This window comes from Saccopteryx bilineata, chromosome 2 (assembly GCF_036850765.1).
Source record: "Saccopteryx bilineata isolate mSacBil1 chromosome 2, mSacBil1_pri_phased_curated, whole genome shotgun sequence".
Classification (NCBI taxonomy): domain Eukaryota; kingdom Metazoa; phylum Chordata; class Mammalia; order Chiroptera; family Emballonuridae; genus Saccopteryx; species Saccopteryx bilineata.
In genome coordinates this window covers 14,084,636-14,099,746 of record NC_089491.1, presented here as the reverse complement: position 1 = coordinate 14,099,746, position 15,111 = coordinate 14,084,636, and the positions used below count along the sequence as shown (strand labels likewise).

General features: G+C 50.2%; 1 protein-coding gene and 1 pseudogene across 8 annotated transcripts in view; one reads left to right on the top strand and one right to left on the bottom strand.

The window, feature by feature from the left end:
- The window catches only part of GGTA1 (glycoprotein alpha-galactosyltransferase 1 (inactive)), a 68,825-nt gene that overhangs the window by 32,788 nt on the left and 20,926 nt on the right, over positions 1-15,111 (bottom strand). For 2 of the 8 annotated variants that reach the window (XM_066256331.1, XM_066256337.1), the window contains exon 1: positions 10,205-10,427. The exons of 2 other annotated variants lie outside the window; for them this stretch is intronic. The gene's annotated coding sequence lies outside the window, so the exon portion shown is untranslated. Of the gene's footprint in view, positions 1-3,977; positions 4,211-4,439; positions 4,764-10,197; positions 10,428-15,111 lie in introns of those variants that run through there. 4 more of the 8 variants (XM_066256334.1, XM_066256335.1, XM_066256338.1 and 1 more) reach the window with 4 other exon arrangements.
- LOC136322760 (thioredoxin-dependent peroxide reductase, mitochondrial-like) lies at positions 1,059-2,512 on the top strand (annotated as a pseudogene).

Genomic DNA, 15,111 nt, shown 5'->3' with positions numbered 1-15,111 from the left:
GCAGTGCATTTTCAAACGCTGAACAACAACTCTTTAAAAAACATATGAAGTCATTCTCAGAACTCCACTGCATGGAACAGAGGCCACAGAGCGCTCTGGCTAAAGCAGGAAGTGAAGTCCAAAGCCCTCCCCAACCACAACCCTCTCAAGTGGCCCCAGACATCTCTCAAGAGTATAGTCTGGCCAGACCAGGCGGTGGCGCAGTGGAAAGAACATCGGATTGGGATGTGGAGGACCCAGGTCCGAGACCCTGAGGTCACCAGCTTGAATGCGGGCTCATCTGGTTTGAGCAAAGCTCACCAGCTTGGACCCAAGGTCGCTGGCTCGAGCAAAGAGTCATTTGGTCTGCTGTAGCCCCACAGTCAAGGCACATATGAGAAATCAATCAATGAACAACAACGAATAATTGATGTTTCTCATTTCTCTCCCTTCCTGTCTGTCCCTATCTGTCCCTCTCTCTGACTCTCTGTCACACACACACACACACACACACACACACACACACACACACAGAATATAGTCTGGAAACCTCAGACTACGGAGAGGGGACCAAAACCCAACAGAAAGGAGCCAAGGACTGCCCCTTCCCCACGCCTAAGAGCTGCCTAATCCAGCATCTTCCTCCTGTTCTCCAAAGCAAATTTCACAGCCCTCTCCTCTGGGGGCAAGAGCTGGCTGACCACGAACATTAGGCTCTGAAAGTTCTTCCTAACAACTTGCTTGAACCCTTTCTGCTGGTATCAACCAAAACTGAACAAATGCACGCGTTACAACCTTGCATGTCTATACCCCAAATAAGACACACATAAGCTCATCAAGAGCCGTGGACTGGAACATTTACAGCACACCCAGAACAGGAAAGGACCGCAGCGCCCTGGTCAGCACAGATCAGCGTTCGGGTCCTGCCTCCCCAGCTTCCCCGGTCTCCTGGAAGCTCCCATGTGCACTGCAGGTGATGGGCTGGCCAGGAGGTTGCTCCAGGCCCAGGGGCCCAACAGGTAAATGCCATTCCCGGGGGGGGGGGCATTTCTTGGGCCTGCTGTTTCTCAAAGACCTTCATGACAAATGCATTGTGGTCTGCTTCCAGTCAAACAAACTTGGCTGTTAGCACCAATTCCTTCTACCATGCTCCTGCGGCCCCCCAGCACACATCCAATTCAAGGGTGCAGCTGTTGTCAACGGGAGTTCAAAGAACTAAATCTTAATGACTTTAAGAGGAACTATTTGGTGCTCTTCTTCTATCCTTTGGATTTCACCTTGGTGTGTTCTACAGAAATTATTGCTTTTAGCGACCAAGCCAGTGAGTTTCATGACGTGAACTGTGAAGCTGTTGCAGTTTCAGTGGACCCCCCCCCCCAGCCATCGTGCCTGGGTCCACACACGGAGGAAGAATGGACTTTTGGACCCCGTCAACACCACACAATTGTCAGATTTTGTGGGAGACAGGCTGTGGGCTGGCAGGGTCGTTATAGCCTAAGGCTTAATTTAAGACTAGGCCTTTCCCACTCTTTTAATACTGAGATCTTTTAACACTAAGATCTCTAAATACTAAGATCTTTAAAACCAGGGGTAGTCAACCTTTTTATACCCACCGCCCACTTTTGTATCTGTTAGTAGTAAAATTTTCTAACCGCCCACCGGTTCCACAGTAATGGTGATTTATAAAGTAGGGAAATAACTACTTTATAAAATTTAGAAAGCAGAGTTACAGCAAATTAAAGCATGTAATAATTACTTACCAAGTACTTTATGTCGGATTTTCGCTAAGTTTGGCAGAATAAATCTTTATAAAACAACTTACTATAGTTAAATCTATCTTTTTATTTATACTTTGGTTGCTCCGCTACCATCCACCATGAAAGCTGGAGCGCCCCTTAGTGGGCGGTAGGGACCAGGTTGACTACCACTGTTTAAAACACTAAGCTTTTCCCCACATCCTTGACTGTTGCATGATGTGGGGTGGTGCACTCTTATGAGGAATCCAGTTTATGCCTCAGATCAGTGGTTTTGTATCAGAGACTTCCCTATTTGTATACAGTATTGGCTTGAAGGCTTTAATTGTCTATACTATATAATAAAGCAAAGACCAGGGGCTCTCTCTCTCTGATCTTGCCATCAGTGTTGCAGAGGCCCCTAATCCCATCCTCTTTTCTCAGTGAGTCTATTTTCTTAATTCCGCACCATTCTCCCTCAGGACCTGGAATTACTAGCTGCATTGGTTTGCCGCAAGATTTGACTAAACAGATTTCCTGAGACTGCAGTGTGTTGTTAGAAGGTCCTGATCTTGCACTAAGAGGTCTCTCCATAATTAGCCCTAATGGAGTCATCCAGCATCTGAATATCAATGATCTCCCAGTGGGTCAAAGCACGGCAAAGACCTTCCAACTGGTGAAGGCATTTGGTTTGTGGAAGTCCATGGAGAAGTCTGCCCAGCAAACTGCACTGTGATTCTCCTACAATCCAGCTACTTACAACTGCTTCCAAAGAACACTTTGAGAAGGTAAATCAGTAGATCACCCCCTGTGCACCCACAACTTCTCAAAAAGAACCACAGTTGGAGCTCACTTTTAGCATTTCAAAGACGATTACGTACAGAAAGCAAAAATCAATTATACTTGCATTCATAAATATTACTGTTTTATTTTGTAACATTGGCTAAGGCTTTTAAAATAATGGTTAATTACTTAAAAAAGAACAGATCTGCTGTGATCTCGTTGGAATTCTATACACAGCACTGAGAATTAACCAACTATAGCTACCAACATCAACAGGATGAATCTCACACACACAGCATTGAGTGAAAGAAGCCCTGGGTGATTCCATTTATTTAAAGTTCAAAAATAGCCTGACCAGGCAGTTGCACAGTGGTTAGAGTGTTGGCCTGGGACACTGAGGACCCAGGTTTAAAACCCAGAGGTCGCCAGCTTGAGCACGGGGTTGCTGGCTGAAGCGTAGGATCATAGACATGACCCCATGGTCACTGGCTTGATGCCCAAGGTCACTGGCTTGAGCAAGGGGTCACTGGCTCAGTTGGAGCCCCCAGTCAAGGCACATATGAGAAAGCAATCAGTGAACAACTAAAAGTGCTGCAATTACAAGTTGAGCTTCTCTTCTCTCTCCCTGCTGGTCTGTCTGTCTCACTAAAAAAAATTTAAAAGTTCAAAAATAGGCAAACCCTTTATATGGTGCTAGCTGTCAGGATGGGGGTGGTAGAGACAGGGAAGGGGCTCAGGGGTCCTGGGTGGGGGCTGGTCACATTGTTTCTTGAGCTGGATAGTGGTTACACAGTTATGCCCACTTTCTGAAAACTCATTACCATGGGCCTTTTCCACGTGTATGTTAAGAACAGAAATGAACAGGAAACTTCCTGCATAAAGCTGCCTTCTCTTGGGCATTCTGTCTTCCCTGAATGGCTTCAGGGCCACTCATGGACAGCCCTGCTTTTTTCTTCTCTTGGGTTCCCCACCCCAGAACCGAGCACCACCAAGCACCTCACTAGGGGTTCAGGGAAGATCTGTTGCATAAACAACCCACAAATCTGGACCTAAGGTCAATGGGATGAGAAGGATAACAGTTTGGAGGCTAAGGAGCTGGGCTATGATAAACTGGTCCTTTTGACAAGCAAGCACTGATCACAGGTCAGCAGGGTCTCCCACTTCGCAGTTTACCAACCAGCCTCTCCTTCATCTCATTGATCCTCAGGATCACTCACAGGTGGGCAGGGAACAGAGGAGGCTCATTAAGCCTCAGTGACTGATTTGCTCAGTCACCAGCTGTGGGTCTGGTATTGCTCGTCCCCTCAGATGCTTCCAGGGGACACCCTACAGGTCGGAATTAGACTCCAGGCTGTTTAAGCACAGCTTGACAGAGCCCGCACACTGGGAAGGCAGAAAATTGAACTTCTAAAGTATCCAACAGGATCTTCCGCCTCCCAGGCTCTCAAAACAAAAGTGCATTCACTTGTGGCCATTCCTTACCTGACAGGCAGAGAACAGTAGCAAATGAGTCTCGGGACACACAGCTCTGAGCAGAGGAGGCCAGAGGCTTTCCAGGTAAGGGTTTGGCACAGTGCTCGGCAGGGCTGGCTAATCTCATCATTTGATGGGTCACTAAGGCCCTTTGCAGTCCTAATGGCCCATGGATCTGTCAGCCAGCAGCCAGCATTCAGTACCTGTCCATCTGCCACACCAGGAGTCAGAGAACTGTAGGGCCTGGGAGTTGCCAGGGAGGCTCTGCAGGCTGGGTGTGGGGAGCCCTGGCCTTGCATCCCGTACCTCCTCCTGTTGGGAGAAACGAAGGTCAGGATCCTCACCCTGCTCACCTCCATAAAGATAAGAGGATTAACTGTTCTTGGCAAAGAACACTAAAGACTACTAGGTTGCAGGCTGTCAGTATTTGTTTAATCCTAAGTATGTTTAGGGTAGTCACAACGGACACACTTGCCAATGCTTGCACGTGAGAGAGACTTTGGTTGGTTTCTTCCTCTGTGTTGGGGATAAGCATCGTTCCCACCTCTCGGTCGTAGAGTGCGGTGGTTACAAGCATACACTCTGGGGCTAGGCTGGCTGGGTTTGAGCCCTGGCTGCCCCCGCTGCTGTGCGATGCTGGGCAATTTAACTCTTCTGTGCCTCCGTTTTTAGGTCTGTAGTCAGGTGCCAGGTTGCAGTGGCTCTCAGGTGAGGCAGTAATGTCAGTAAGTGTAAGGACCTCCTTCTTTCCAGCACGGGAAGGGTTGGAGAGAGGGTGCCTCCGCTAGACAGGCTCTGGAGAAAAAGGGTGATGACTCCGGAGTGCGTTGCAGACAGTGGGAACCCCTTGAAGACACAAGAGCTGAGGAGGGAAAGGCTTTGGAGACTCGGAGGACGGAGAGGACAGGGGTTGAAGAGCAGCCCTGCAGGGGGAGGATGGAGGAACGCCCCTAAGAGAGGCAGAAGATGCTTCCCTTTGTGCAAAAGGGAAGGACGCAGGATGGGTGGGTTGGTGATAAGTTTGGGGAACCAAGTAGGTAGCTGGCAAGCCCTCCTCTGGAGCAGCTGAAGTTGGAGACAAAGGGGGTGGCAGAGAACCAGGGGATGGAGGGCATGCAGAATCGGAACCGGGAGTCTTGACTCCCCACCATGCTGAGGGATCTGCATTTCATCCTTGTGAAGCCAGTGTCCACGGCCACCATCACAGCCGCCTGGCCCGTGCAGGTTCATATTAGATTCAGACAGATGGTAATGAAACAATGGAGCCAAGAACTGGTGGGCCATCATCCTTAATCCTAGCTTGCACCCGGCAGGCAAGTAAAAACACACACTGGGCTCCAAAACCCACTCATTCAGTGCTCACAAAGCTACTGACTTCTCCAAGTTTCCTAGAATCAAAGGTTTCTAGCTCACCAGCCTTATTCACCTCTGTTCCCCATCTCCTTCTCTCAGCACAAACTGGCTTCTCCTTCAACACTTCGCCATCTTGGCTGCTTCTCCTGGCCTCCTCCACGTGGCTTCTCTCTGCTCTCCTCTCTGCTCTCTCCTCTAATGCTAACTAATCTCAGGAACCTGAGACCGAGAGCAAGCTCCCGGTCTGCCCCACTTTATAGTGCAGAAATCAAAACCTTTAATCCAATATATAAAATAGGAAAGTCTCTAATACAAAGTCACTTATCTGAGGCATGATGGGATTGTACCACCCCACATCAAAAAGGGTGGGAAAGGCTTAGTCCTAAAACCAAACCTCAGGCTACAAGGATTCTGCCTGCCCACAGCCTGCCCCCAACACACATTAATATAATTACGCCCAATCCAAGTATAAGGGCAACTAATAACATCACCTGGGAGATGGGCTTTCACGTGGGCAGTGCCATCTTTAACAAAGTGAGCATAATATATTTTATCTGCCCAACAATCCTGATGGTCGTGGGGCATCCTTCAGTGACATTTAGGCCAAAGGAATTAGATGATTTACTTTGATAGGAGGATGACGTGGCTGCAGGCTGAGGGCGTGTGGGAGAAGGAAATCTCCAGCCAGGACGGCCAGCTGGGGGCTGGTGGCTGATGTCCAGGTGAAAGAGTGGAGCCCTGAACCAGCGCACTGAGCTGGAAGACGAAGCGGCAGCCATTGGAGGGAAAGGATGGAAGCGGCATCTTGAGACCTTGGGTTACATGAAGTCAACTTTCTTTCAAATGTGGCTTCAATGTTACCTTCTTGGTGAGAAGCTTGGGTTTAAAATAACTTTCATTTTGTAGTTTACTGTTTACCTTTTGACTCTTTCTTCCTCTACCAGAATGTCAGTGCTGTGAGTGGATACTTAGGTATGTTCTGTACCATGCGAAAGTACCTATCACACTACCGGGCACCCATACATCTTTGTAAGCTAAACACACGGCCTGTACAGTGCTTGGCACCTAAGCGTTCAATGTGAACTATTTTAAGATGGACGGTAAGAGTAGTAACAATACCACTGAGCAATGGGATCAAGGGAGTGAGACAGACCTGGGTCCAGCCCAGTGCTACAGTGTGGGCCACAAATGCATCACCTGGGAGCCTGTCTGCCGAGCTCTCCGGGTGAGCCCCAGGCTTACTAAGGTCTGCCAAACTCTGCCCCCCGCTGATTCCCAGGTTTCTGGTTGAAGCAGCGAAGGGAACAGTGGTGCTGTTGACTGGAAAATGGAATGGACGCAGTTGGGAGTGAAGGGGGAGCTGGTGAGTTCTGTCCTAGGTCTGCCGAGTTTGAAGAACCCCCTGGAGCCAGCTCAGCAAAGGCGCCTTAAACAGCCGGCTCGGGTGGAGCCCAACTTGGAAGTTGCCAGCACACAGGCGAGAAGTAGCAGGTCTGACATGTGCTGATTGAGGGCAAGGTGGGGCAGCCTTCATGGGCACCTCCCTGAAACCTGAGTGAGGGCACAGCCCAGAAGCAAACCCAGAACAAAAGGGAGAAGCCGGGAAATGCTGCCAGGGCACGGCGTGAGGCTGCGAGGCAGGTGTGTTGGCTGCACCTAACTGCAGTCTCGAGGCTGGCTTGCCTCCCTCCCCGCCGCAGCACCCCCATCCGGCCACTGCGGGCGCATCTGCCTCTAGAAGTAGGGAGGCCTGCATGTGTGCCTGGCAAGGGTGCAGCTGTCTGAGGACCCCGAGGGCTGCCAAGCAAAAAGAGGTGTGGCACCCACAGAGGTTCTGTTCCCAGCTCTGCTGCCAACTCCAGGCAACCCCCTGCTGTGCCTGGCTGGCTGGTAGTCCGCCCCTTCTGTCTGATGGAAAGGCTGGGCTAGTGTGTCTTACTCTGCAATATATCAGAGTTTGGAGGTTCACGTCAGCTTTCATGCCCAGCCACAGGCTCTGGGGGCAGATTCCATGCGTAGGAGCCATGGGTGCTTTTTGAGCCATAGGCACAAAAGGGCGCAGCGGAAAACAATGAGAGGGGACCTGGGCTCAGGGTGGGTGGAGGTGTGTCTCATCCAAGGACAATTGAAGGGAACAGGCAGGAGAGGGAACCTGGGCTCAGGGTGGAGGGAGGTGTGTCTTATCCAAAGATAACTGCAGGGAACAGGCAGGAGAGGGGGTCCTGGCTTCGGGGTGGAGGGAGGTGTGTCTTATCCAAAGATAACTGCAGGGACCAGGCAGGAGAGGGGGTCCTGGCTTCGGGGTGGAGGGAGGTGTGTCTTATCCAAAGATAACTGCAGGGACCAGGCAGGAGAGGGGTCCTGGCTTCGGGGTGGAGGGAGGTGTGTCTTATCCAAAGATAACTGCAGGGAACAGGCAGGAGAGGGGTCCTGGCTTCGGGGTGGAGGGAGGTGTGTCTTATCCAAAGATAACTGCAGGGAACAGGCAGGAGAGGGGTCCTGGCTTCCGGGTGGAGGGAGGTGTGTCTTTTTTTTTTTTTTAACATTTATTTTGTTTTTATTTTATTTATTCATTTTAGAGAGGAGAGAGAGAGAGAGACAGGGGGGAGGAGCTGGAGGCATCAACTCCCATATGTGCCTTGACCAGGCAAGCCCAGGGTTTCGAACCGGCGACCTCAGCATTTCCAGGTCGACGCCTTAATCCACTGCGCCACCACAGGTCAGGCACAGGGAGGTGTGTCTTATCCAAAGATAACTGCAGGGAACAGGCAGGAGAGGGGTCCTGGCTTTGGGGTGGAGGGAGGTGTGTCTTATCCAAAGATAACTGCAGGAAACAGGCAGGAGAGAGGACCTGGCTTCTAGGTAGAGGGAGGTGTGTCTTATCCAAAGATAACTGCAGGGAACAGGCAGGAGAGGGTATCTGGGCTCAGGGTGGAGGGAGGTGTGTCTTATCCAAAGATAACTGCAGGGAACAGGCAGGAGAGGGGACCTGGCTTCGGGGTGGAGGGAGGTGTGTCTTATCCAAAGATAACTGCAGGGACCAGGCAGGAGAGGGGTCCTGGCTTCCGGGTGGAGGGAGGTGTGTCTTATCCAAAGATAACTGTAGGGAACAGGCAGGAGAGGGGTCCTGGCTTCCGGGTGGAGGGAGGTGTGTCTTATCCAAAGATAACTGTAGGGAACAGGCAGGAGAGGGGTCCTGGCTTCGGGGTGGAGGGAGGTGTGTCTTATCCAAAGATAACTGCAGGGAACAGGCAGGAGAGGGGTCCTGGCTTCCGGGTGGAGGGAGGTGTGTCTTATCCAAAGATAACTGTAGGGAACAGGCAGGAGAGGGGTCCTGGCTTTGGGGTGGAGGGAGGTGTGTCTTATCCAAAGATAACTGCAGGGAACAGGCAGGAGAGGGGTCCTGGCCTTGGGGTAGGTGGAGGTGTGCCTAACCCAAGGATTATCTGGCTACTCTCAGAAGAAGCCTTCTCCTCCCTCAGCCAAGATGGGAGGCCCTGGAACTAGCAAGGGAGGCATTTCACATGGGGAGGAGTGACAGTTTTCAGGCTGGTTCCTGTCCTTCCTCCCTAAGGCAAAGACCAGCACTCAAGGAGCCAGCTCCCCAGTCCCAGCCTGTGGCCCCGCCATGGCCCCCTGGCTGGCCAATGGCACAATCTTCTAGGAGACATGAGAGGAATAAACAAGAGTCTCTCATCACAGGCATTCAAGCTCCTCGGGCTTTTTACAGCAGTGGTAACCTGTCAACTCTCCAGGGTGCTATGAGCCCGGCCCCCTCCCACGGGTGGACACCCCACTGATGGCAGCATCTCTGCCAGACAGGCTCTGCTTGAAACCTTCTAGTAATGAGAACTCACCACCTCCCTGGGCACCCCATTTCACCTCTGGACTATTCTGATTGTAAAACACATCTTTTCAGTGTGGAACTAAGCTCTGCTTCCTAGAACATTAATAATATATAATTAGGGCTACCATTTATTTATGTATCCATCTCATTCACACCTTACTACATTCAGTAATAAACACTTCCATTTCCCAGGCAGAAAAACCAAGGTTCAGAGGTTCAGCAACACAGACAAGACCACAGAGCCAACAAGGCTACCTTGTGTGGGTCAGATAAGTTTGCAAATATGATGTATGTGTTTGCTCGCTAATAGTTTGCATTGAGTGTGGGGGACAGGCTGTAAGCAGGCAGGGTCATTATAGCCTAAGGCTTAGTTTTAAAACTAAGCTTTTCCCCACACCCTTGACTGTTGCATGATGTAGGGTGGTGCACTCTCATGAGGAATCCCATTATGCCTCAGATAAGTGACTTTGTATCAGAAACTTCCTTGTTTGTATATTGGATTAAAGGTTTTGATTTCTACACTATAAAATGGGGCAGAGAAGCTGGGAGGAGAGGAGAATCAGCCAAGATGGCGGAGTGCTAAAGGAGAGAAGCCAGTTTGTGCAGAGAGAAGGAGAAGGGGAACAGAGGTGAATAAGGCTGGTGAGGTTAGAAACCTTTGGTTCTAGGAAACTCAGATAAGTCAGTGGCTTTGGGAGCCCTGAATGGAAAGGGAAGTGTTTTCCCACTGTGTGTATTTCTTGCCCACCGGGTGCAAGCTAGGATTAAAGGTGATGGCCCACCAGTTCTTGGCTCCATTGTTTCATTACCGTCTGTCCGAATTCAATGCAATGGGCCAGATGGCCGTGATGGTGGCCGCGGCTACTGGCTTTACACCTTGCCTTTCCCACAGGACCTAACCGTCCTTCGGAGACAGAGCGCCCTGACTCCTTTTTCTCCGACCAAACCCCATCTTTCCTGGCACACTTCAGGAAAGCCGTGCCCACCAGCATTTATTTATCAATAAACATGGGAAGGGCATTTACTCACTCAGTACCTGGGGATGGTGCTGGGACAGGGACAGGCACAGAAATGAATCAGACCCACTCCCTGCACTTTTCAAGTCCAAGCTGAGCGAGAGAAACGTGTCCACAAATTCCACATGCTGCCTGCAGACCTCAGCTTCTGCCAGCGTGCTACCCGGCGGGGCCTGGCACCGTCCACGGGGGAGTTACCACCCTCTCCACCTCAGGGCTCCATCAGCCTCCTAGTTTTGATATCTGTGCTTTGCCTTTTTATAGCAACCCCGCCTGGTATAAAAATCAGGGTGACCATACAAACTGCTTTCCCTAGGACAGCTCTGGTGTGGACCTTAGACCAGTTCACAAGTCAGTGCCCTACTGTCCCTTCACTTCCAGAGGTGTGACCATCTGGAGGATGAATCATAGGGTCATTCTATGTAAAAATGGTTCCATACAATAAAGAGCGTTCAATGAAATCCTCTTCAGGATCCCTTCCTGATTCTAGAGTTCAGGGCTTGGGTTCACTGCCTACCTGTCCCTTAGGTACCCCCGTCTCCAGCACTCAGTCTTAGCTGCGACTGCTCAAAGGGGGTGCAAGCCCAATACCTTCGGATGCCTTTCTGCACGCCCCTCTCCCCTGGGCCTGTGATGAGGGTGTCTCAGTGCTCCCTGCTTCCCCTGTGCAGCCAGGAGGTGGTCAAAGTTAGGATGGACTGGAAAACCCTGAGGTTGATTTTGGCTTGGCTCTCTCTCCCTCCATCCCCCCTCCCTCTCTGATAGATTTTCCTGGGTCTCTTGTAAAAAGCTAACTTGAATATAAAAGTTCTTTCAAGAATTAATCTGTAATGATGAGGTCCTGGGAACACTAGTTATAAGTTCAAAACAAAACAGAACAACTCTTAATTGACTGCACCATAGAGATGGCTTCTCCCCCACCTGTTCTTGGAATGGGACAGGCCTGAGTTCAAATCCTAGTCCCCCTACTTTATTTTTTATTTTTTTTATTTTTTTGTATTTTTCTGAAGCTGGAAACGGGGAGAGACAGTCAGACAGACTCCCGCATGCGCCCAACCGGGATCCACCCGGCATGCCCACCAGGGGCGACGCTCTGCCACGACCAGAGCCACTCCAGTGCCTGGGGCAGAGGCCAAGGAGCCATCCCCAGCGCCCGGGCCATCCTTGCTCCAATGGAGCCTTGGCTGCGGGAGGGGAAGAGAGAGACAGAGAGGAAGGAGGGGGGTGGAAAAGCAAATGGGCGCTTCTCCTATGTGCCCTGGCCGGGAATCGAACCCGGGTCCCCCGCATGCCAGGCCAACGCTCTACCGCTGAGCCAACCAGCCAGGGCCTCCCCTACTTTCTTGCTGTGTGACCCTGGATTGTTGTAAGGTACCAAAAAGCTGAAAATTGATATTGATGTTCTAGGAGGAAAGGTCAGGCTTTCCTATCAGACTTTCCTGTCCCATCCCTCCTTAGGGAGGGGGAGGGAGAAGAATGTAGAAGTTTCTGGCTTGCAAGAACAATGGGTCATTCACTTTTAAATCTAAAATAAAGGATAACCCAGAAACTTCTTCTCTTTCAATAGGAGGCAGGATTTACATACCACCTTGCATTGATTGTAGTTCCTCCCCGTCCCTGGAATCTTGAGAGTGAAATACTTCTAGGCTAGTGAGGGAAGATAAACCCTGAAAGATTTGTAAACATCTTTGATTGTGTTACCTTGAGAGTCTTAATGTCTCTGTGTATCCCCTAAACCAGTGGTCCCCAACCCCCGGGCCGCGGACCGGTACCGGGCCGTGGGCCATTTGGTACCGGTCCGCAGAGAAAGAATAACTTACATTATTTTTGTTTTATTTATATTTAAGTCTGAATGATGTTTTATTTTTTAACAATGACCAGACTCCCTCTGTTACATCCATCTAAGACTCACTCTTGATGCTTGTCTCGGTCACGTGATACATTTATCCGTCCCACCTTAAAGGCCAGCCCGTGAAAATATTTTCTGACATTAAACCGATTCGTGGCCCAAAAAAGGTTGGGGACCACTGCCCTAAACAAATGTTGCCAGCTCGTACCATGATGTCGTGCTCTCCCCTGCCATGTGTAATCAGGAGTATATAAACAGCCCCTGAACTATTTTTGGCACTGCACGATTTGGGCCTGCAGATGCCCTGTGTCAGCCATCTGTGGCCAGCATATTTAATAAATCCCCTCCTCTAATAAAACTCTTCAAAATTTATCTGGACTGGGTGTCTCTACGTGAACTCGATGGAATGAGGTACAGTGCCTTTCAGAATCTGGGGTGCGGTACTTTATAACAGATAAATCACTCCATGCTCTCTGGGCCTCAGTTTACTTCTCTGTGAACCAGGGATAATTCAGTGTGTCCGTAAAGTCATGGTGCACTTTTGACCGGTCACAGGAAAGCAACAAAAGACGATAGAAATGTGAAATCTGCACCAAATAAAAGGAAAACTCTCCCAGTTTCACACCTGTCCAGTGCAGTTCGATGTGGGCTCACGCACAGATTTTTTAGGGCTCCTTAGGGAGCTATCCCGTATAGCCTCTACAGACTCGTCACTGACTGATGGCCTACCAGAACGGGGTTTCTCCACCAAACTGCCGGTTTCCTTCAACTGCTTATCCCACCGAGTAATGTCATTCCTATGTGGTGGCGCTTCGTTATAAATGCACCGATATTCACGTTGCACTTTGGTCATGGATTCGAATTTAGCGAGTCACAGCACACACTGAACTTTCCTCTGTACCGTCCACATCTTGACTGGCATGGTCACGGGCTGCTCCACTGTATACACAGTGTTACATCATCATCTGCTCATGCACACATGCTGCCACATCATCCTACAGAAACTGGGAGGGTTTTCCTTTTATTTGGTGCAGATTTCACATTCCTATCGTCTTTTGTTGCTTTCCTGTGACCAGTCAAAAGTGCACCACGACTTTACGGACACACTGTAATTCCTCTCAAGTTGTTGAAAGGATGACCAATAACATCTATAAAGGTCTTGGCATCTAGGAGGCACTTAGAAAAAAGGCAACTTGCATTATTATCACTGGTGCCTGAGATGAGTACTGTCCCCACGGGCTGCTGGAGCTCATCATGGGGCCAGAGGCAGGATCACACAGAGATTAGAACCTGCACTGAGCGGGAAGGGCCAGGGTGTTGATGAAATGCATGCCCTCAGGCAATTACTTGAGCCTTCTGGGCTCTGTAAAAGGAGAATAACAATGCTTCTCAGACCATTCTAAATGAGATGGTCACATAATGTGCTTGGCACAGGGCCTGCTACTGGAGCAAGAAGCCCATAAATGGTAGCTACTCAATTCCCACTAATGATTATTCCAGAACTCTCCACCTCACAGGCTCTGGCACCACTTCTGTGTTCCAAAGAGTCCACTATGTTCCTGTGTCCTCAAAACAACAGCCCTTCCTTTGCACAGGTGTTTTCAAATCCTCCAGCCAGCAGGAGCCCCTACAGTAGCCTGGGAGGCAGGTGGGTGCTGCTCGCACCATGTGCACAGGAGTCTGGAGACTTGCTCAAGGTGACTTAGCTAGGACTGGAGCCACGAATTTCTCCAGCCTCCTCCTGCCCCACAGAATGTCTTCAAGTCACTGATTCAAAGTTGAAGGGAGTTATGTGCTCATTTGTTTCTTCATTTGTTCGATAAATATTAGTGTTAATATTGGCACCTATGATGCACCAGGCGCTGTTCAGACTGCTAGGTCTCTAAGCATTAGCTAATATGGCCTCCAATGGGAAGCTGAGCCCAGAACACAACTTTCACACCACCAAGCTCATGCTGCAACTGAGATGAACGTCCTGTGGTGGCACGGACTCCTGCACACTCAGGCACTCCCTTAACTCTGAGCTCCACGGACTTTTGGAGCTCATGTGGCCGGAGGAACACCCTCACTACCCAGGTCACTCTCCTCTCAAGCATGTCCTCCATCTTCTGAGCTGCTTCACGTCACAGATGAGAAAACTGAAGCACCGTGGAAGGGAAATGTCCTATCCAGGCCACTGAGCAATGACAGGAGGAGCCTGAGGCTGGGACCCAGGTGCATGCCATCTCTCCAGGACACGTTGCCTCTTAACCACAGCACAGGAACTGGATGAGCTCAGGGAAGGGGCTGGGCTGCAGTCAGTGGTCTTCTTCCCAAATTCTCTTATCGGGGCTATCTGGAAGAGACCCAGAAGCCCCTGCCTGGCCCGGCCACAGGACCTCTGTTCCCCGCCCCCACTGCTCTGGAATGATCTGGGGATGCCACAGCAGGCTTTCTGATGTGGGCACAGAAACGCCACAGGAAAAAAGGTGACATTGAGTGTGGGCTGAAGATACGTGTTGCATTCAATTCAGAAGGAACTTCTCTCACTCAGACATGAACATAACATAGCTCAGAAAGAGTGTAAAGACACCTAAATATACACCCCATTTAGGAACCGTCTGTTAGGAAGAATGGAGTGTGGAAATGCTGATGGGTCCCCGCGCTGACTTCCCCATGGGCTAGCACCTAGAGCTCTGAGCGGATCATCTTCCCTCGTCATTCTTCACCGAGACACTGGCAACTGCAGGTGCCTTATTATTTCTCTGCTTAGCATGTGGGGCTGACAGGTGGCCCAAGGAGAGTGGCAGGGATGGACTTGCTACATTCATTGGCAGTTAGGGACTGACTGGTGAAGGGGGTGGCCCAGAAAAACTCAAGGAGGGGGATGCAGTTAAACACAATGAGGGACACGTGATTTAACTGGCTGATGGGAGAGAAGGCGATGGCGCTCACAGCATCCCTGTAAATTAGATTCTACTTTATCCCCATTTTACAGAGAAGAAAACTTAGGCTCACAGAGGCGCTATCTGTTGCCCATGCTCAGAAAGCTAAGATAAGAGCAGAGCTAATCCAAGTCTAGCTGCCACAAAAACTTAG